Raw genomic sequence first — 23044 nt, forward strand, 5'->3', positions numbered from 1 at the left:
TCGTTTAATGATGCGCCAAATGTTCTCTATAGGTGAAAGATCTGGACTGCAGGCAGGCCAGGTTAGCACCCGGACTCTTCTACGACGAAGCCATGCTGTTGTTATAGCTGCAGTATGTGGTTTTGCATTGTCCTGCTGAAATAAACAAGGCCTTCCCTGAAATAGACGTTGTTTGGAGGGAAGCATATGTTGCTCTAAAACCTTTATATACCTTTCAGCATTCACAGAGCCTTCCAAAACATGCAAGCTGCCCATACCGTATGCACTTATGCACCCCCATACCATCAGAGATGCTGGCTTTTGAACTGAACGCTGATAACATGCTGGAAGGTCTCCCTCCTCTTTAGCCCGGAGGACACGGCGTCCGTGATTTCCAACAAGAATGTCAAATTTGGACTCGTCTGACCATAAAACACTATTCCACTTTGAAATAGTCCATTTTAAATGAGCTTTGGCCCACAGGACACGACGGCGCTTCTGGACCATGTTCACATATGGCTTCCTTTTTGCATGATAGAGCTTTAGTTGGCATCTGCTGATGGCACGGCGGATTGTGTTTACCGACAGTGGTTTCTGAAAGTATTCCTGGGCCCATTTAGTAATGTCATTGACACAATCATGCCGATGAGTGATGCAGTGTCGTCTGAGAGCCCGAAGACCACGGGCATCCAATAAAGGTCTCCGGCCTTGTCCCTTATGCACAGAGATTTCTCCAGTTTCTCTGAATCTTTTGATGATGTTATGCACTGTAGATGATGAGATTTGCAAAGCCTTTGCAATTTGACGTTGAGGAACATTGTTTTTAAAGTTTTCCACAATTTTTTTACGCAGTCTTTCACAGATTGGAGAGCCTCTGCCCATCTTTACTTCTGAGAGACTCTGCTTCTCTAAGACAAAGCTTTTATAGCTAATCATGTTACAGACCTGATATCAATTAACTTAATTAATCACTAGATGTTCTCCCAGCTGAATCTTTTCAAAACTGCTTGCTTTTTTAGCCATTTGTTGCCCCCGTGCCAACTTTTTTGAGACCTGTAGCAGGCATTAAATTTTAAATGAGCTAATTAAGTGGATAAAAGTGTAAAATTTCTCAGTTTAAACATTTGCTACGTTATCTATGTTCTATTGTGAATAAAATATTGGCTCATGTGATTTGAAATTCCTTTAGTTTTCATTTTATTAAAATTTAAAAAACGTCCCAACTTTTCCGGAATTCGGGTTGTAAAAAATGTGTCCAACCATGAATTCCTGTAGCCTTTTTATATTCACATTTGAACTTGAAATAATCAGAATATATAAAGCGAACCTGTTTACTGGAACTTTATATATCTTCTTAAATAAAATGCATTTAAATCAGATGTCACTTTATATCTTCAGCTGCCAGTAGTAACTGTTCTCAATATTGTTTTTTTTCTTTAACTAGTTTTATAACAACAGTAAACAAAAACATACTAAACTAAATATAAAAAAGTCAGACTACATTACAAATGACATAAATGCCTAAAATGAGTACACAGCAGAAAGATAAAACATACAAAAAAGGGAAGATGAAATCAGTATTGAAAACGTACTCGGTTACTAAACGTAACCTCGGTTCTCTCTAGAAGAGCGAACGAGTACTGCGTCTTAGCTAAGACGCTACGGGAAAAGTCTCTTTTCACGAAATACTGAAGCAAAAAATTATCCTTAATTTTGTACTTTTGTAAAGCGCATTTGCAGCAGTACACAGCCATAGGCGAGACGGCTCGTTCGCTCATTGGCTTGTTCTGCGGCAACTGCACAGCCTATCGAGCGCAGGCTGATGCAACATCAGACAAATAAGGGCGCTTTGCGCCCTTCTTGCCACTTCCCGCCGAAACAGGTGTGGCCCAACCTATAAAATGAGCTCGAAAAGGCTGACTCACCTGATTTATTTCATCGCCGAAGCGAACCAGAGTGAATCGTACGCACAGCAGTACAGCTGTCTTAGATCCAGTATGGGCCTGAGACCCCCGTCTCTCTTGGGCACCAGAAAGTATCTGCTGTACAGCCCCCCCTCGCTTTGAGCTTGAGACACAGGCTCTACAGCCCCTTTGCTCAACAGTTTTGATATTTCGGCCCGAAGTATGTGTGCTACTTCTGTTTTGACCGTAGTTTCGACGCGTGCTGAAAAGCGTGGTGGGCGTCGAGAAAACTGTAGCGAGTAGCCTCTCTTTATAATGCCTAGCACCCAATCCGAAACCCCTGGAAGCGCTGACCATGCATCTGCATGAATGGCTAAGGGCTGGATGCGGAACGCGCTCTGTTGACTGGGCAACGGCGGCGCTCGAGTGTGCTGCGCATCTGAGACGGGGAGCGCGCTGATCACAGCGGGCAGATCGCTCTTCCTCGACCCCGTTCCGGTGTTCTGACAAATAATGCTACCTATCAGATTATGCTACCAACACTGTATTTATCATACTGTAAGGGTAGGTTTAGGGTTGGGGTAGGTGTACATGTTAATAAAGCCTCACACCTTATTAATATCATGCATGAAGCAAAATCTGATAGGTAACACTTTTCGCTATCGAATTATGCTACCATTGGTTTTAATGGGAGGTAGCATTTTTCGACAAGGCAGCACAAATCGACAGAACACCGGCGCTCAACCGACTGGGGGAGGCTGAGCGGGTCCCGTGGGACTCGATATATCTGCGAGTAACCGTGGGCTGCATGTGTGCACTTTTACCACTTTCAACTCGCTGTCTGCCTGTGCAGAATGTACGTGCATGGGCCTCGTTTTTACAGAAGCCCCGCGAAGATCTTTGTCGATCTTATGTGCGCTAGCCCTGTGTGCAGGGCTGTGCTTACATGTGGAGATGGGCACTGGGTAGTGGGCATCGTCACTGCATTTATAGCACCATTGGCCATGGCCTGACAAGCGTGCACGGGTTTCGTTTTTACAGAAATCACATGACGTGTGTGACATAGTAATTGTGGGCACTGAGGGGTGGGCACGTTTACTATGCAGTGTGCGCGACCGACTTGAGTCGACATTATGGGCGCAGGCCCTGTGTGCAGGGCTGTGCTTACATGTGGAGATGGGCACTGAGGAGTGGGCATCGTCACAACATTTATAGCACCATCGGCCGTGGCCGGAACACCAGAAAAAACACTCTTTTTGTGAAACATCTGGGTAGCCGTGATAACGGCTTTTGTGTGCAGGCAAGCGGGCACTCGTGCACACTGAGGCAGTCACAACTCTTGGAACTGCAACAGCGGCGCGCTTGGGTGAGAACTCGGCCACAGCGGAACTCGAACACCGGCGCTTTCCCAGCAGTGCTAGGATGCTTTCGGGGCTTCTGGCTTCACCGCAATCCTCTGCCGCGGCTCCCGCGGTGCGGTGCCGATCTGTCTCGCGGATCTGAGGAGTGCTTCGGATCTCTCCCTCCGCGCTACTAAGTCCGCTGCACAGGCCATGGGACGGGTTATGGCTTCCGCTACGGTGGCTGAGAGGCATTTGTGGCTGACGCTTTCTGACATCAAGGAGTCTGAGCGCGCTGCATTCCTTGACGCGCCGCTAACTCCTGCCGGCCTCTTCGGACGTTGACGGAAGATCCCAACACAACCCTTACGGAAATTAACGTTTTAATATATTTCTATAAATCCAGAGAAAATAGTTATTATTGTTTAACTGTGGTAACCAAAAATTTAAAATGATTTTACAAATTGAGTTATTTAAAAATAAATACAAATCCATTTGCAAAAAACAAAACAAAAAAAAAAGGTTATTGTATATAGGCTAATAAAAGCATGGTTAATTTTTGTAAGGGAAAACATGACTCGTGTACAGTATTAGGATTTTTCTATAAAGATATTGTAGTATTGTAGAGTATTGTATTGTAAAGTATAGTTTTGTTCAATCTTGAGTATTAAAGTCATGAGAGAGATGGATAACAGGGCAAAATAAAGAGACTGAAGAGAAAAATGGAAGTGAAGGTACAGTTCAGGAGAGAACTTATAATTATTTTGCATGTCCCCAAATTAAAGATTTAAACCTTTTTTATGTCAGGTCCATACAAAAAATAGTTTTGTCCGTGAATTTGTTTGTATGAGTTTGAATTTTTCAGTCTGAATTTTTTTCCCAGTCCGCCCCTCCGGTAAATTAATGGCAAAGACATGGTTTAATTTACTACACATAGGCCTACTGAAGCTCGCAGTGTTTTCAACCCCTGCCGTCTCAATATAGGAGTACACGAGCACATAAACATAATTTCTAGAACTGCTCTGTGTCACTTCATGTGCATTTTACTTATTTTGAGAAAACTATCATCATATCATATACAAAGAGACAGCAGTTTAAAAAAAACACCAATGTTTCAGGAGTTTATTACACAGAATACGACACATGCTTATTAGATAACTGTATTTGAGTTGATGTATATGCTTTTATTCATTATTCTTTAATTTTCACAAATTTAGAAAAGTAATCAAAAAGTACTCAAAAGTAATTAGTTACATTACTTTAATAAAGTAATTGAAAAAGTTACACTACTATTACATTTTAAACAGGGTAACTTGTAATCTGTAACCTATTACATTTCCAAAGTAACCTTCCCAACACTGGCGATGACGTCATGCGGCAGGCTTTGGATGGCAACGCCGCCTTAGTCCGCCGTCCAGCAGAGGGCGGTCAAAGGTGCGCTGCTATAGCCTGTTCCACCGGCGGAAGTAACAGGTAGCCTCTGTTCTTAGCACCGTCCAGTGTGGAGAATGCTGGCGAAACAGATGAGCGGATTCTCGCCGAGAATGGAGCGTCCCAAGCTTTCGCCACTTCTTCGTGAAGCTCAGGAAGAAAAGGGGCGTGCTTTGAGCTTGAGGAAGAGCGCTCATCCGGAAGATAGCTACCATCCAGCCGGGAACGTTAAGGGGGCGCTGGTGCAGACCACTCGAGGCCGAGGCTCAACGCGGCCAGCGAGAGTACACGCATCAGCTCCTTATCGATATCCCCCCGTCTGCTGGGCCTCTGAGCAGCGGGCGCGAGTTCCACGGAGCTCGCCCAACCCTCACTGCCCGAAGCAAGCAGAGAGCACGTGTCTTCTTCCTCCGACGCGGGCCGATGAGCAGAAATCAAAATTGAAATGAGCTCATTTTGTGCATAAAATTGTAAACTTTCTCAGTTTAAACATTTGCTATGTTATCTATGTTCTATTGTGAATAAAATATTGGCTCATGTGATTTGAAAGTCTTTTAGTTTTCATTTTATTAAAATTTAAAAAACGTCCCAACTTTTCCGGAATTCGGGTTGTATGTTAATATCTGTATTATTCTCTTTAACTTTTATTTAATTGACTAAATACAAAGAAAAAAAAATCCAGTTTTCACTGACCAACTTAATTTTGTTTTGTAAATATAGACAAATTTTTATTTTGATGGCGCAAGACACTCCAAAAAAGTTGGGACAGAGGCACGTTTAACACTGCGTCACATCAACTTTCCTTTCAATTACAATGTTTCATTGTTTGGGAATTAAGGTTACTATTTGTTAAAGTTTTGCGAGCAAAGTATTTATACAATCTCGCTTGATACAAGACTTCAGATGGTCAGCAGTCTGTGATTGTCGTAGTCTGATTATTATTTTCATGACTGTTTGTAGCGAATCAGTTCAAAAGGGAAATAGGAATAATCAACCATAACTAGATTACTTATAAATATAATAGACCTCTTAGTGTCAACTGTCTGTCAGTTCTAAGAATGTTAATTTCCTGGTTAAGGAATACTACTCAGAGCATGTAGCAAAAATCTGCATGATTAGGGACTTCAGTTATGAGCAAACAATGAACAACCTCAAGTGTGATACAAGACTTTATTAACTACATAGTCTAAAATACACACACACACACACACACACACACATACAGTTGGCATAGGAAGATGGGTTAAAGCTTAAGTAGTAAAGAGAAGAGACATGAAGCTTTGATAAAATTTGATATTCAGCAGATCTACAGCCTGTAGGAAACATCAGTTTCTTAGTTCAAACACAACTTTGTAAAAGGTGCATATGATACTTATGATAATGTATCAAGTAATAAGACTAAGTTTGATACTTGCACGTCTTGCCTGTTTGAAAAAGAGTCCTGATGCACTTTGGGGCTCCAGTTGGTCTCTGCTGAAGTGAGTTGACGAGAAAAAAACTGTTTGAATCAGAGGATCTTGATGAATGAATGAATGAATGAAGTCCGAAGCCTGGCACAAGCTTAGCGTGGTTTTGAGGGCTCTTAGCTCAGCATGTTCTTCTGGAATTCCTTAATATAAAAGAACCGCCCTGATCTGGTGATCAGTGACCTATATAGGGGGATGATGTCACATCCTCGGGATTCGAGTGAGCCAATGGGAAGTTTTACAACCTTTTGTCCTCAGGCATATGTTTCACATATGGTCTTTCATTGGATGTTGATGAAGAACTATTAAAGATTTTGGTAACAGAAATACCCTCCATAGGTACCAACATATAATATAAATGAACATTAAAATTGCAGCCGAAATCAGTGGCGGCTGGTGAAAAATATGTTAGGTGGGGCTGTCATATTCGGTTATTTTAAATAGCTTGGCCTTGGTAACCATGGGACACCAGGTCTTATAGCATTGTGGCTCCCAGGTTGTGGAATGCTTTTGCTCAAGACGTCTGTCAAGCATTCACCCTTTTCTCCTTCAAAACCTTTTTTTTTGTCTGAATATTACTCTTAAGCTCAGAATCTTTAAATTTTACCTTATTATTAATGTTTATGTTACTTGCTTGAATCTTTAACCTAACTTTGTAACTGAACTCTGTATATTTATATCTGCCCTTGGTATGGCTATCTTTGATGTTGAGGTTTATTTAGTTAAATTCCTTAACCTAGGCCTATATTGTAAAGTGACTTTGTTGGAAAGGCTATATAAATATCTGTATAAATATATCCCTCTATTGGCCAGCCGCCCCTGGCCGAAATGTTAATTTAAAAGAGTTTGTATCAATACATAAGTGAAACACTTTAAGAGGAAAAATAATGAAATGGGGAAATTGGGAGATTAAAATATATATAGTATAGTAAAAGGGTACATTTGTTTTTAAATTTTTTATAAATTTACTGTGAAAGCTCTACATTCCTTTGAGTTGTAAAATAAACTTATCTTAATGTGTGTCTTTGTTACCACAGTAACCAGAGGCCTGTTCTGAACCTGTTTGAGGTCTTAGTTGCATTTTGGGGGAACGGTCCATACAGAGCTGGCGCCAGCGCAGCACTGATGAGGGGGCGATGACAAAGCATAGAGTAAAAGTAAAAAATAAATAAAAAAAATCCCTTTTGTGTTCCATTCACGTATTTGTCGGACTGATATTACTACAACTATTAGATTTTTTTTTTTAAGTGCAAGTATAAGGGATGTGAAAAAATACACTCACACCTGGGTTTCCTTGTGCTTGCCTTTATCTTTTTGGAAATAAAATGCTACAAATCACTTTGGCTGAAGATTTATTACTGCAGACATTCAAGACCACAGCAGTGACACTCAAATCTGCTGGAGTACGGCCAAACTTGTATGATTCATATTAAACGTATAACAGTATACATGAAAACGGAAACAATATTGTAATGAATTAACCTTAGTATTCATCCGGAAGAAGGAGGCGGGAACCGGCGGACAATCAAAATGAAACTTTAATAATTCAAAATAAAGACAAAACAGCGCACCAGCCCCTCACGGACGACTGAAAATAAAAAATCAAAACACAACTAAAAGCCCAGGCCTGGTCCTCTCTCGTCCTTCACTGTCGTCGCTCCAGTTTTATATCCTTCCATCTCCTACGTGGGACTCGAGACCGGCAGTGGGTCGCAGGTGTCACTGATTTCCCAACCATTGCCGGCCTCCCTCCTTGTTCCCACATCCCTCGGCCCCACCCCACTCGCCACATAATAATAATAATAATAATTCATTACATTTATATAGCGCTTTTCTAGGCACTCAAAGCGCTTACATTGTCAGGGTTCTCTCCTCATCCACCACCAGTGTGCAGCATCCACCTGGATGATGCGACGGCAGCCATAGTGCGCCAGAACGCCCACCACACACCAGCTTACTGGAAGAGAGGAGACAGAGTGATGAAGCCAATCAGAAGATATGGGGATTGTTAGGAGGCCATGATGGTCAGAGGCCAATGGGCGAATTTAGCCAGGATGCCGAGGTCACACCTCTACTCTTTTCGAAAGACTTCCTGGGATTTTTAATGACCACAGAGAGTCAGGACCTCGGTTTAACGTCTCATCCGAAGGACGGTGCTTGTTGACAGTATAGTGTCCCCATCACTACACTGGGCCGCTAGAACCCACACAGACCACAGGGCGAGCACCCCCTGCTGGCCTCACTAGCACCTCTTCCAGCAGCAACCTAGTTTTCACAGGAGGTCTCCCATCCAGGTACTGACCAGGCTCAGCCCTGCTTAGCTTCAGTGAGAAACCGGTCTTGGGCTCCAGGGTGATATGGCTGCCGGCTATCGCATGACATACCCCCATCGCCCCTCGCAGGCCGGGGGGTAGCCTCGAGACTGCGCTCTACTCCCACCCCCCCCCCTCCCTCCGGGGGGGACCGCTCACGGGGACCTGCAGGAACCTGGGGGTAGGACAGACGAGGCAAGAGAAAAGGAGATGGAAGGAGGAGCGACAGAGACGACAGAAGGGAGAGAAAAAAAAAAAAAATTACGGTTCCCAGACGCACTGCTGCTCGGCCCTCCACCAGCTGGGCGATGTCCTCCGCGGTGCCTGGCGGTGTGGCACTGGACGGCCCTCGGCAGACGGCACGACACCCCTCCGCCGCCCCGGTGGACGGCGACGGCTCCTCCGGTTTTGGGCAGCCGGCAGGAGTCCCCCGTTCCCTGCTCCTCCGGATACCTTCACGGAGGCAGCAGGCTCCGGCCCCCTGGCGAACGGCGCCTACTCCTCCGCTCCCTCACGGACGGGAGCCGCCCCTCCATATCGTGGGCGGTCGGCAGCGAGCTCGCCCATCCCTGGCAACTCGCTCCAGTCCACCGCCTCGAGCGTCCATGGCGGCATCCTCCTCGCCAGCTCTGTGGCACCGCGGATTCACCACAGCGGCGAGGGATCTTCAGCAGCGCGTCCCTCCTTCTCCCGGGCTTCGGCACCACTGTAATGAATTAACCTTAGTATTCATCCGGAAGAAGGAGGCGGGAACCGGCGGACAATCAAAATGAAACTTTAATAATTCAAAATAAAGACAAAACAGCGCACCAGCCCCTCACGGACGACTGATGCGCACAAAATAAAAATCAAGACACAACTAAAAGCCCAGGCCTGGTCCTCTCTCGTCCTTCACTGTTGTCGCTCCAGTTTTATATCCTTCCATCTCCTACGTGGGATTCGAGACCGGCAGTGGGTCGCAGGTGTCACTGATTTCCCAATCATTGCCGGCCTCCCTCCTTGTTCCCACATCCCTCGGCCCCGCCCCACTCGCCACAAATATCTTTGTAATTAATAATAGAGTGTACTCATACAGGACAATAATTCGATAACAGGAAAACATCAATTGTTAACATTTATAACTAAAACACGGAAGCAAAATACCTTTTTGGAAATAAAATGGCAAAAATCACTTTGGCTGAAGATAAATTACTGCAGACATTCAAGACTAGAAAAATAGAAATTACACATTCACTCAACTCATAATACAAATAAATGTCAGAATGTTAAGACATAGACAATAACCGCTCGAATAGGGCTTGGGCGCCGCGTTGCATTCTGGGACGTGGCGGCCATATTGATGGCGTCACGAACGTAAACATACAGCAAATCAAACGAGAAGAAGCAGAGTTGGGAGAAAGAAAAAATATGTTAAAATATTTTTCCCAACAAAGAGTGGAGCACCGACTACGACTTGCTGCAGCACTTTTGCATTACAGATATCTTCGGCTACCTTGTTTGTTTTGTGAGCGCCTACACTTCAGAACAGTTCCCAAGCTACAAGTCATTGAAGTCTCATGTGCAGTTCACAAATGGATAGGTTCAGGAGTTGCAGATCATAAAGCCGGCAGACAGTATACAGTAATACGGACATAGGTAATCTGTGCTTCACCTAGCTGCTAGTTTAGCAACCGTTAGTGCTAATGACCATTCACACATGTACTTTTAACTATGTGTTTCAAAGGTGTAGTTATAAGCTGTCAACCCTCCCATTTTTTTCTGGGGTTCTCGCGTATTTGAGCTCTTTTCCCGCTGTCTTCCCGTTTTAGTATTTTCCTGTAAAATATCCCATTAGCCCTTCCATCTGACCTGTCAGTCTCTGTACTGTTGTCCTGTTGTTACACCCTTGCCCTTCCAGCGAAACAGATGTTTTCAAAGCATCGCTTTGCTTACTTGAAAGCAACCTTAGCGTGATGTTGGCCTTTTTTTTAAGATAGCGTGGTTGTTGTGAGAGCATGATTTCATGCCAATCTGTAAGCAAGTCTTACGAATTTTTGATGTCAGCAGAGTGATAGCAACAGAAAGATGAATGTTAAAAATTTCCCGTATTTTGGATGAGTAACCAGGGTAATTTCCCTTTTTTTTCATTGTTAAATGTTGACTTAAGCTATATAAATTAATATTCAGATGTTATATTCTACTTGGTTTCCGTGATCGCGCCTCCAAGCAGAAAAGCAGTTGAAAGTTAATCCATTTTCATTTTTCCCCCCATTGCGATTATGTGTTGCGCTATTACACCCCACAAAACAGCAACGGTTTACCATGGTTGAAATAGATTTTTAATTAATCAAATTAAGACACACGGCTGAGAGGGAGTACGTCTAAACACTGCGCAGTAGTCCGAGTAGCAGTAAAGGAGGCCATCAACATTGCTGCCACACCAAATAATGATGGCACGTCGCCCAAGCCCTATTGAACTCGCTCACACTCGTGTGATGCATGTGGAAATGCAGTACATATTATAACAACCTCAACAGCCGTGTTAAAGCGTTAAATGGATTAAATGTACATTCAAATACATGTATGAACACCAATGAATATAACCAAATGCTTATTTTATGAAATTCACACACATCAAAACTCTTAAATTAAGTACCTTAACCCCGTTACATCAGGTCTAGAGACATGTTTTAGAAGCTGAATTTCTTTTAACCTGAGCACGTGTCTTAGAATGATGTAGTCTATTATGCACGAGAATTATGAGCGAGAAGCTGCTAAAGACCTGAGATGAGAGCGCAGCATTCAAGACGTCGAGTAGCGCATTTACATTGAAGTAAAATGGAAAAGTACAGCAGTGGAATGAAAAATGCATTCTGAGTGAATTAGTCTATTAAAAGCTACTTAGCAAATACAAATGGCAAAGTATTGAATAAAACAAAATGGCCTAGCCACTAAATTAAAAAATCTGACATCCAGGAAATAAAAATGTGAGCTGTTTTAGGCAGCAGTTTTACCACAAATATAGACAAAGTGATACCACCACAACCAACAGCAATACTTAATTGTGTTTACAATGAAACACAAGCCCTGAGTCCACAGCCCCTTTGGTCAGATGAGGGGACGTTAGATATTATTTGTTAAATATAACAAATAATTGTGTGTCTGATTGATCCAAATGCTACACTGTTCATATATTTTCCGACAGATCTGAACTGCAGACAGGCCAGTCTAGCACATTCACTCTGAGTCTACGAAACCATGCTGTTGAAGCATATGCAGGATGAGAGCTGGCATTGTCTTGATCTAATAACCATGTACTTCCCATGAAAGACATATTCAAAGCAATATATTTCTCTGTATAATTACAATAGGACTCTATGTCAATGGTACTGTACCTTCTCACATATGACAGTCACCCAAGCTGTTTGCTCTGCTGAACTCCCATACCATGACAGACGTTTGCTTTTGCTTCTATCGCTGATGAAAGTCTGGATGGTCCCTTAATTTGGTCTTTGGTCTTAGTTAATGATTTATTAACATAGTAGAATGTAATTATTTATTAACATAGTAGAATGAAGCAGGGTGAGGCTGAAAGCTGTTGAAGTGAAACAAGGCCGCTGAATGAGCGTGACACATGGCTCGAAAGCAGCAGACCTTTTATTATGCCACAGTCAACCACTTTTGCTCCTTCCAACCATGAGTATGAGGGGGGGGGGGGTGCAGCACTTTTTTATCATACTAGATATATTTGAAAGTTCTGGTTTAATGCTACATTGTGCGGTCGTCACCGGTCTGTTAAAACGCACAACATATTAAAGTGTCTTTGGTGTTTCCATGTTTTCTAAAAAACAAAACCAGAAATCAAAGGGTTATGAGGTCATTGGCAGGTGACACAATGACAATGTGGACACGGTCTGTGTCATTAATTAAAATTGCTTATTTCTCTGGATTGAAACATTCTTTGAAACATTTGGGATAATGTAAGTACACAAGTCAGCAAAATATATAACACTGTTCTAGTGGTTTTTGGATATATTATAAAAAACATCTTAAAATCTTAAATCATAACATCTCTTTAACATCACAGCATGATGGCTTCTTCTGCAATGGCATCTGAGGGCTCAATGGTCATGCATAAAAATCCTCTGAGCTTTCCTGCCCTGCCCTGCCCTACATGTACTGAGATTCCTCTGTATTCCCTGAATCTTTTCACATTATTATTGATGGTAGTTGGTGAAAGATCTAAATTCATTGCGATTTTACATGGTGAAATGTGATTTTTGATTAGTTTGACACTTCTCTCAGGAAATATGTGTTAAGAGATTATGGAGTTGTATTAAAGGGGTCATATGATTTTGCTAAAAAGAACATTATTTGGTGTATTTGGTGTAATTAAATGTGTTTATGTGGTTTAAGGTTAAAAAACACATTATTTTCCACATAGTGTACATTGTTGGTGCTTACGGCTTCACTACCATTCGGACATTCTAGCTTACTGCTCTGCACTTTGCTTCTTATTTCTGTACTTTTCTCTGATTTTTCTATGATTTTTTACTTCAGCAGATCAGCACAGTGCTCAAACAACAGATCTTTGGCACAAATGCTTAAACCAAAAACTCTTTGGGACTGGAATAATACTATGTAATGAATTCAAACTTCGTATTCATCCGGAAGAAGGAGGCGGGAACCAGCGGACAATCAAACAACATTTTAATAATACAAAATAAACACAAAACAGCGCACAAGCCCCTCACGAACGACTGGTGCGCTCAAATAAAAATCAAAACACAACTAAAAGCCCAGGCCTGGTCCTCTCTCGTCCATCACTGTCGTCGCTCCAGTTTTATATCCTTATATCCTTTATAGGCTTGTAAATGACTATGACAAGGCTTGTAAATACCGGTATTCTACCTCCCCCTATACATCTTGAGAACAGATTTGAAGCATTAATGAATGCGGGTGAGGAATCCCCAAATGTGATCAAACATCTATCGGATCAGCAAGCAGCTAACACCGCTACTAACAGGAGCTCAAGGTCAAGCAGACAGCGGCATTCAGCTCAGAGCACAGCCGAGTCCAGGACCCTGATAGTGGGTGACTCTATTATTAGAAACATCAGTAGCAGGACTACCAAAACATCCTGCCTTCATCAAGCAACGGTCTCTGATGTGAACAAGGAACTTCAGAACATTCTGATGAAGCACAAGACTGCGAATCGAATCATCATCCATGTGGGGAAGAATGATATTCACAAAGAGCAGTCAGAACTCCTTAAGAAGGACTTCAGTAAACTCTTTGAAACACTTTGAAGACCCAAAGTTCAGGACAGGACAACATATCACAGCCACCGGAAACACCAGAGACACAGCCCATCTCACCGGACACATTATCCCTCGATCCAGCATCTCCTTTTCTGTTCTTCTAACAGAAAATGGAAGAATGGGCTAGTTGCATATCTCCGCCATCTTGTATTTCCGGTCTTGCGAGTGTGTGCGTAGATATTTCCGGTTGTGCTAAACGTCAGTGCAGAGAACCGGAGAAGTCAAAATATTACCTTCTATATGTTTACAGGATTTATAATATCACTTCAAATGCAAATAAGATATGGACTGCTATTATTACTATACTATAAATGTTAACAGAGCCAGTGGATTTGAAAACTTGTGTATGTTTGGGTCTGGTGAATGAATTAAATACATATGTTCCCTACTGTTCACGAGATGAAAGTTGAACTCATGTGTATACACAGCTACATAATGTATTTTTATCTTCCCAAATATGTGAATGTACAAATTACTTATTTCTCGAAAATGTTTGCATTATTTTTTTTTTCTATGAAATATTTACCTCGTGAGTTGTGGGCTGTGATTTATCTTCAGAAGTATCCATTTCTCAATTGTACACATACATCAGTCTGTTTCATCGTTATTTTCACAACATATTTTGTTATTTTACACAGTAAAAAATACGTGACTAATTTTAATATCTGTTTAATCTGATAATTAATGCAAAAGAATAACAATATACATGGCTGCTCATTGACAGATAATGATTTATGCTGCAGATCTTTCACAAAACAAATAAACATAGATAAAAACACACATGAATGCAAACAGCGATCTTTTATTTAAGGCAAACCTACCATAATTATATTACGTTTAATTGTACAGTTAGTTATAAATTATGTTATCAAATAAAGTTAATAAAACATGCTTTATCAGAAATCTCTGTGCGTCTTGTTTGACAGTCAGAAACATTGATCTTACATAACAGTCAGAACAAAACCAGCTCTTCGAAAATGAAAAGTATTGCATATTTGAGTGGTTTGTGTTTGAAAGAAGAAATCCCTGTGGACCTGACCTGACGCTGATCCGCATAATCAACAGAAGAATAAAGCAATCTCTGCTTTGTATCTTGATGAATTTCCACACAGAGGTACGCAACAATGTAGGGAGGATGTTTCCCCATGTTTTTGATATACCACTATCGGCTGTTAAATTTGAATATCATTAATTATATACATCTAGCCAAGTTTCGTATGTAAGTTTCCCTTACAGTCAATGCGAGAGTCGCAAGACCGGAAATAAGTATGCACACACTCACTCTGAAGCTCACCGCAGCATCTTGTGCAACTAGCCCATTGGTGTATGCTGGGACTAAACTCTCTCACTCATACGTTGCAAGCCCGCAAATATCAACAAAAAAACGGCGCCCCCCCCCCAACCACCAAAGCCTGTGGGCCATGCTCCTGTGAGAGCTCTCCGACCGCTGCCAGATTGCCAGGGCCAAAACCCTCTATCTGCTGAAGGTGAACCAAAAACAACTGATAGCAGCTCTCAGTGATATTTGTCGGGTCCCCGCTATAATAACAGCAACATTCACAAATGTTTACAGAACAAGCAGGAACCCAGTGTGCCTGTAGCTTTCTCTATTTCAGTTTTATCACGTAATAGAAAGTTTAAGGCCATCTCAATCCGAAGGGCAAACTCATCTAATCTGTGGCCTATTATGCATCAAACTAAAATTGATGTAAAGACACAACGCACTGCCATCAAGTTAGCGTCTTTACATATTCGCTCACTAAAAAATAAATCATTTCGAATCAATGACTTTATAACCACAAAAAATCTGGATTTTATTTTTATAAACGAAACATGGCTAGAAGACAGCTGCAGTGCAACAATCCTCAATGAAGCAGCCCCTCCTAACTTTAATTTCACGAGTGTCTGCAGGACTATTAGGAGAGGTGTAGGTGTAGCTGCTCTATTTAAAGATGTCTATCAATGCAAGCAAGTGTCATTTGGTCAGTACTTGTCTTTTGAATATCTAGGGATTGTGCTGAAAGGTGCTCCACGCATTCTGTTTATCTCTATTTACAGGCCTCCAAAATACTCTCCAGCCTTTGTTGAAGAGGTCACAGAAATGTTATCAATGATTTCCTCAGGGTTTGACTGTTTTGTTATTGCAGGGGATTTTAATATTCACATAAACAGTGCAGAAAACAAAACTACAAAACAAATGATAACAGTTCTAAACACTTTTGACCTGATTTAGCATGTGCATGGACCCACTCTAGACTTAATCATCAGAAGGGGTCTAAACATTTCATCCATTGTTATTAAGGACATAGCACTATATGATCACTTCTGTATTTTCTTTGATATATTAATCTGTGCTATCACTGAATCTAGATCTGTCTCTGTCAGAAGAAGATGCATCAACGAGAACACAAGTGTACTATTTATGGAGGCTATATCTTTAACACCAAGCATTTCTGCAGACTCTGTTGATATTCTCATTGATTCCTTCAACTCAAAAGTTAAGAATGTTATTGATGATTTTGCTCCAATAATAGTAAGAAAAAAAATAGACAGAAATCAGTTTGGAGAAGATCAACAGCAGTTCAGACTTTGAAAAGACAATGCAGAAAAGCCCAGCGGATGTGGCGGAAGACAAAACTTGAAATTCACTATAGCATCTATAAAGAAATTCTTCATGCTTTTAATGTGAAACTAGCCACAGCTAGACAGAATTTCTTCTCAAACCTTATAAACAGTAACTTAAACAACACTCATACTCTTTTTGCCAATGTTGAGAAACTGACAAACAGATTCCCAGTGAAATGCTCTCAGACAGCAAATTCAATGAGTTTGCTTTTCTTTTTTTCTGAGAAGATCATCAGTATCAGGAAGGCGATTAGCAAATCCTCAAGTAATGCAGAGGTCAGACAAATTCAGCCAAAATATCAAAAAGATACTTTGTCTATTTTTGAAGCAATTGATAGCAAAATTTTGGAAGACATAGTGCAGCACCTAAAATCGTCAACCTGCTATCATGACACACTTCCCACATCTTTTTTCAAAAGTGTGCTTAACTGTTTAGAAGAAGATCTATTAGAAGTGGTGAACGCCTCACTTCTTTCTTGGACATTTCCAAACTCCCTGAAAACAGCAGCTGTTAAGCCCCTCCTGAAAAAGAGCAATCTTGATAACACCATTTTGAGCAATTAAAAACCAATATCTAATCTTCCCTTTATAGGCAAAATCATAGAAAAGGTAGTTTTTAATCAGATGAATAAATACTTAAACTCAAATGGATACCAGGACAATTTTCAATCTGGTTTCCTACCGCTTCACAGCACAGCACAGAGACAGCACACATTAAGATAATAAATGATATTTGCTTAAATTGTGACTCTGGCAAAATATCGTTGCTGGTATTGCTAGATCTCAGCGCTGCATTTGACACTGTCGATCATAACATACTACTAGAGAGACTGGAAAACTGGGTCTGGCTTTCTGGGATGGTACTCAAATGGTTCAGGTCATACTTAGAAGGAAGAGGCTATTATGTGAGTCTTGGAGAGCATAAGTGTTTCTCTCTCTCTCTCACAAGGCTCAATTCTTGCACAGCTATGCTGATGATACCCAGATTTACCTAGCATTATCTCCAAATGACTACGGCCTCATTGACTCCCTATGCCAATGCACTGATGAAAATAATAATTGGATGTGCCAGAACTTTCTTCAGTTAAACAAGGAAAAAACTGAAGTCACTGCATTTGGAAACAAAGATGAAGTTTTCAAGGTCAATGCATACCTTGACTCTAGTGGTCAAACAACTAAAATTCAAGTCAGGAATCTTGGTGTGGTTCTGGAGACAGACCTTAGTTTCAGTAGTCAAGTCAAAGCAGTAACTAAATCAGCATACTATCATTTAAAAAACATTGCCAGAATTAGATGTTTTGTTTCCAGCCAAGACCTGGACAAACTTGTTCATGCCTTTATCACCAGCAGGGTGGACTATTGTAATGGTCTCCTCACCGGCCTTCCCAAAAAGACAATTAGACAGCTGCAGCTCATCCAGAACGCTGCTGCCAGGATTCGGACTAGAACCAGAAAATCTGAGCATATCACACAAGTCCTCAGGTCATTACACTGGCTTCCAGTTTCATTCAGGATTGATTTTAAAGTACTTTTACTTGTCTATAAGTCACTCAATGACCTAGGACCGAAATACATTGCAGATATGTTCACTGAATATAAACCTAACAGAGCACTCAGATCATTAGGATCGAATCAGTTAGAAATACCAAGGGTTCACAACAAAACAAGGGGAGTCCGCCTTTAGTTACTTTGCCGCCCACAGTTGGAATCAGCTTTCTGTTATGTAAAGCACTTTGGACATTGTGTATGAAATGTGCTATATAAATAAACTTGCCTTGCCTTGGCTTGCCTATTGTTTCTCCTATATGCCCCGCCTTTCTGAAATGCATCGTTCCCTTTCAAGGGAGCTTCGAACTGCATCCTCTAGAATGCGCTATGGGGAACACCTCGTCGTGACCTGTGTCTGAAGCATACTTTGAAAAAACACTAACTAGTTGGCTGGCGACAGCCTCTGACATCATTACCGGCGCGACTATAAATCAGCGCCAGGAGAACACATCACATCACATCATTCTCATTTTTTCTATGAAATATTTACCTCGTGAGTTGTGGGCTGTGATTTATCTTCAGAAGTATCCATTTCTCAATTGTACACATACATCAGTCTGTTTCATCGTTATTTTCACAACATATTTTGTTATTTTACACAGTAAAAAATACGTGACTAATTTTAATATCTGTTTAATCTGATAAGTAATGCAAAAGAATAACAATATACATGGCTGCTCATTGACAGATAATGATTTATGCTGCAGATCTTTCACAAAACAAATAAACATAGATAAAAACACACATGAATGCAAACAGCGATCTTTTATTTAAGGCAAACCTACCATAATTATATTACGTTTAATTGTACAGTTAGTTATAAATTATGTTATCAAATAAAGTTAATAAAACATGCTTTATCAGAAATCTCTGTGCGTCTTGTTTGACAGTCAGAAACATTGATCTTACATAACAGTCAGAACAAAACCAGCTCTTCGAAAATGAAAAGTATTGCATATTTGAGTGGTTTGTGTTTGAAAGAAGAAATCCCTGTGGACCTGACCTGACGCTGATCCGCATAATCAACAGAAGAATAAAGCAATCTCTGCTTTGTATCTTGATGAATTTCCACACAGAGGTACGCAACAATGTAGGGAGGATGTTTCCCCATGTTTTTGATATACCACTATCGGCTGTTAAATTTGAATATCATTAATTATATACATCTAGCCAAGTTTCGTATGTAAGTTTCCCTTACAGTCAATGCGAGAGTCGCAAGACCGGAAATAAGTATGCACACACTCACTCTGAAGCTCACCGCAGCATCTTGTGCAACTAGCCCATTGGTGTATGCTGGGACTAAACTCTCTCACTCATACGTTGCAAGCCCGCAAATATCAACAAAAAAACGGCGCCCCCCCCCCAACCACCAAAGCCTGTGGGCCATGCTCCTGTGAGAGCTCTCCGACCGCTGCCAGATTGCCAGGGCCAAAACCCTCTATCTGCTGAAGGTGAACCAAAAACAACTGATAGCAGCTCTCAGTGATATTTGTCGGGTCCCCGCTATAATAACAGCAACATTCACAAATGTTTACAGAACAAGCAGGAACCCAGTGTGCCTGTAGCTTTCTCTATTTCAGTTTTATCACGTAATAGAAAGTTTAAGGCCATCTCAATCCGAAGGGCAAACTCATCTAATCTGTGGCCTATTATGCATCAAACTAAAATTGATGTAAAGACACAACGCACTGCCATCAAGTTAGCGTCTTTACATATTCGCTCACTAAAAAATAAATCATTTCGAATCAATGACTTTATAACCACAAAAAATCTGGATTTTATTTTTATAAACGAAACATGGCTAGAAGACAGCTGCAGTGCAACAATCCTCAATGAAGCAGCCCCTCCTAACTTTAATTTCACGAGTGTCTGCAGGACTATTAGGAGAGGTGTAGGTGTAGCTGCTCTATTTAAAGATGTCTATCAATGCAAGCAAGTGTCATTTGGTCAGTACTTGTCTTTTGAATATCTAGGGATTGTGCTGAAAGGTGCTCCACGCATTCTGTTTATCTCTATTTACAGGCCTCCAAAATACTCTCCAGCCTTTGTTGAAGAGGTCACAGAAATGTTATCAATGATTTCCTCAGGGTTTGACTGTTTTGTTATTGCAGGGGATTTTAATATTCACATAAACAGTGCAGAAAACAAAACTACAAAACAAATGATAACAGTTCTAAACACTTTTGACCTGATTTAGCATGTGCATGGACCCACTCTAGACTTAATCATCAGAAGGGGTCTAAACATTTCATCCATTGTTATTAAGGACATAGCACTATATGATCACTTCTGTATTTTCTTTGATATATTAATCTGTGCTATCACTGAATCTAGATCTGTCTCTGTCAGAAGAAGATGCATCAACGAGAACACAAGTGTACTATTTATGGAGGCTATATCTTTAACACCAAGCATTTCTGCAGACTCTGTTGATATTCTCATTGATTCCTTCAACTCAAAAGTTAAGAATGTTATTGATGATTTTGCTCCAATAATAGTAAGAAAAAAAATAGACAGAAATCAGTTTGGAGAAGATCAACAGCAGTTCAGACTTTGAAAAGACAATGCAGAAAAGCCCAGCGGATGTGGCGGAAGACAAAACTTGAAATTCACTATAGCATCTATAAAGAAATTCTTCATGCTTTTAATGTGAAACTAGCCACAGCTAGACAGAATTTCTTCTCAAACCTTATAAACAGTAACTTAAACAACACTCATACTCTTTTTGCCAATGTTGAGAAACTGACAAACAGATTCCCAGTGAAATGCTCTCAGACAGCAAATTCAATGAGTTTGCTTTTCTTTTTTTCTGAGAAGATCATCAGTATCAGGAAGGCGATTAGCAAATCCTCAAGTAATGCAGAGGTCAGACAAATTCAGCCAAAATATCAAAAAGATACTTTGTCTATTTTTGAAGCAATTGATAGCAAAATTTTGGAAGACATAGTGCAGCACCTAAAATCGTCAACCTGCTATCATGACACACTTCCCACATCTTTTTTCAAAAGTGTGCTTAACTGTTTAGAAGAAGATCTATTAGAAGTGGTGAACGCCTCACTTCTTTCTTGGACATTTCCAAACTCCCTGAAAACAGCAGCTGTTAAGCCCCTCCTGAAAAAGAGCAATCTTGATAACACCATTTTGAGCAATTAAAAACCAATATCTAATCTTCCCTTTATAGGCAAAATCATAGAAAAGGTAGTTTTTAATCAGATGAATAAATACTTAAACTCAAATGGATACCAGGACAATTTTCAATCTGGTTTCCTACCGCTTCACAGCACAGCACAGAGACAGCACACATTAAGATAATAAATGATATTTGCTTAAATTGTGACTCTGGCAAAATATCGTTGCTGGTATTGCTAGATCTCAGCGCTGCATTTGACACTGTCGATCATAACATACTACTAGAGAGACTGGAAAACTGGGTCTGGCTTTCTGGGATGGTACTCAAATGGTTCAGGTCATACTTAGAAGGAAGAGGCTATTATGTGAGTCTTGGAGAGCATAAGTGTTTCTCTCTCTCTCTCACAAGGCTCAATTCTTGCACAGCTATGCTGATGATACCCAGATTTACCTAGCATTATCTCCAAATGACTACGGCCTCATTGACTCCCTATGCCAATGCACTGATGAAAATAATAATTGGATGTGCCAGAACTTTCTTCAGTTAAACAAGGAAAAAACTGAAGTCACTGCATTTGGAAACAAAGATGAAGTTTTCAAGGTCAATGCATACCTTGACTCTAGTGGTCAAACAACTAAAATTCAAGTCAGGAATCTTGGTGTGGTTCTGGAGACAGACCTTAGTTTCAGTAGTCAAGTCAAAGCAGTAACTAAATCAGCATACTATCATTTAAAAAACATTGCCAGAATTAGATGTTTTGTTTCCAGCCAAGACCTGGACAAACTTGTTCATGCCTTTATCACCAGCAGGGTGGACTATTGTAATGGTCTCCTCACCGGCCTTCCCAAAAAGACAATTAGACAGCTGCAGCTCATCCAGAACGCTGCTGCCAGGATTCGGACTAGAACCAGAAAATCTGAGCATATCACACAAGTCCTCAGGTCATTACACTGGCTTCCAGTTTCATTCAGGATTGATTTTAAAGTACTTTTACTTGTCTATAAGTCACTCAATGACCTAGGACCGAAATACATTGCAGATATGTTCACTGAATATAAACCTAACAGAGCACTCAGATCATTAGGATCGAATCAGTTAGAAATACCAAGGGTTCACAACAAAACAAGGGGAGTCCGCCTTTAGTTACTTTGCCGCCCACAGTTGGAATCAGCTTTCTGTTATGTAAAGCACTTTGGACATTGTGTATGAAATGTGCTATATAAATAAACTTGCCTTGCCTTGGCTTGCCTATTGTTTCTCCTATATGCCCCGCCTTTCTGAAATGCATCGTTCCCTTTCAAGGGAGCTTCGAACTGCATCCTCTAGAATGCGCTATGGGGAACACCTCGTCGTGACCTGTGTCTGAAGCATACTTTGAAAAAACACTAACTAGTTGGCTGGCGACAGCCTCTGACATCATTACCGGCGCGACTATAAATCAGCGCCAGGAGAACACATCATTCTCTTCTTCGTCTTCATTGACTGTTTTGTCTGAAGCGTGCATCTGAGAAAACGACCACGGTAAGAGCAATCTTTTTCTGTTTATCATGGCATCCACTAGCAGGACGTTCAGACAGTGTGTACACCCGTGTTGGCGTTATTTGACACCTGATGACACACACAGTCTTTGCGTCTCTTGTTTGGATGAAGAGCATGCACGATGCCCTTGAGGGGGCGATCTGCATGCATTGTGAGCGTTTTTCTATGAAAAAGCTCCGTTCTCATCTGTCTCTCTTTTCAAGGAAAGAGGGACAGCCATCTGCTTCCCGCGGTTCAGGACCCGCCTCTGCTGAGGCACGGAGGAGAGTGAGCTCGTGGGGATCGCAGGTGGATCTTGCTCAGTAGTTTAGAGAGGGACTTTCCCTTTCGCACTCTTCGGCTGCAGATGAGAGTGAACTTCAGGAGGAATATGTGTTGTCAATAACCCTTTCTGATTGAAGTTAGTGCTCTGCTGGTTTCTGCCCAGGAAGAGCAGGAGATGTCTGAGGGTGGCGAAGAAGTTGAGGCTG

Source organism: Carassius carassius, chromosome 14 (assembly GCF_963082965.1).
Source record: "Carassius carassius chromosome 14, fCarCar2.1, whole genome shotgun sequence".
Taxonomy (NCBI): domain Eukaryota; kingdom Metazoa; phylum Chordata; class Actinopteri; order Cypriniformes; family Cyprinidae; genus Carassius; species Carassius carassius.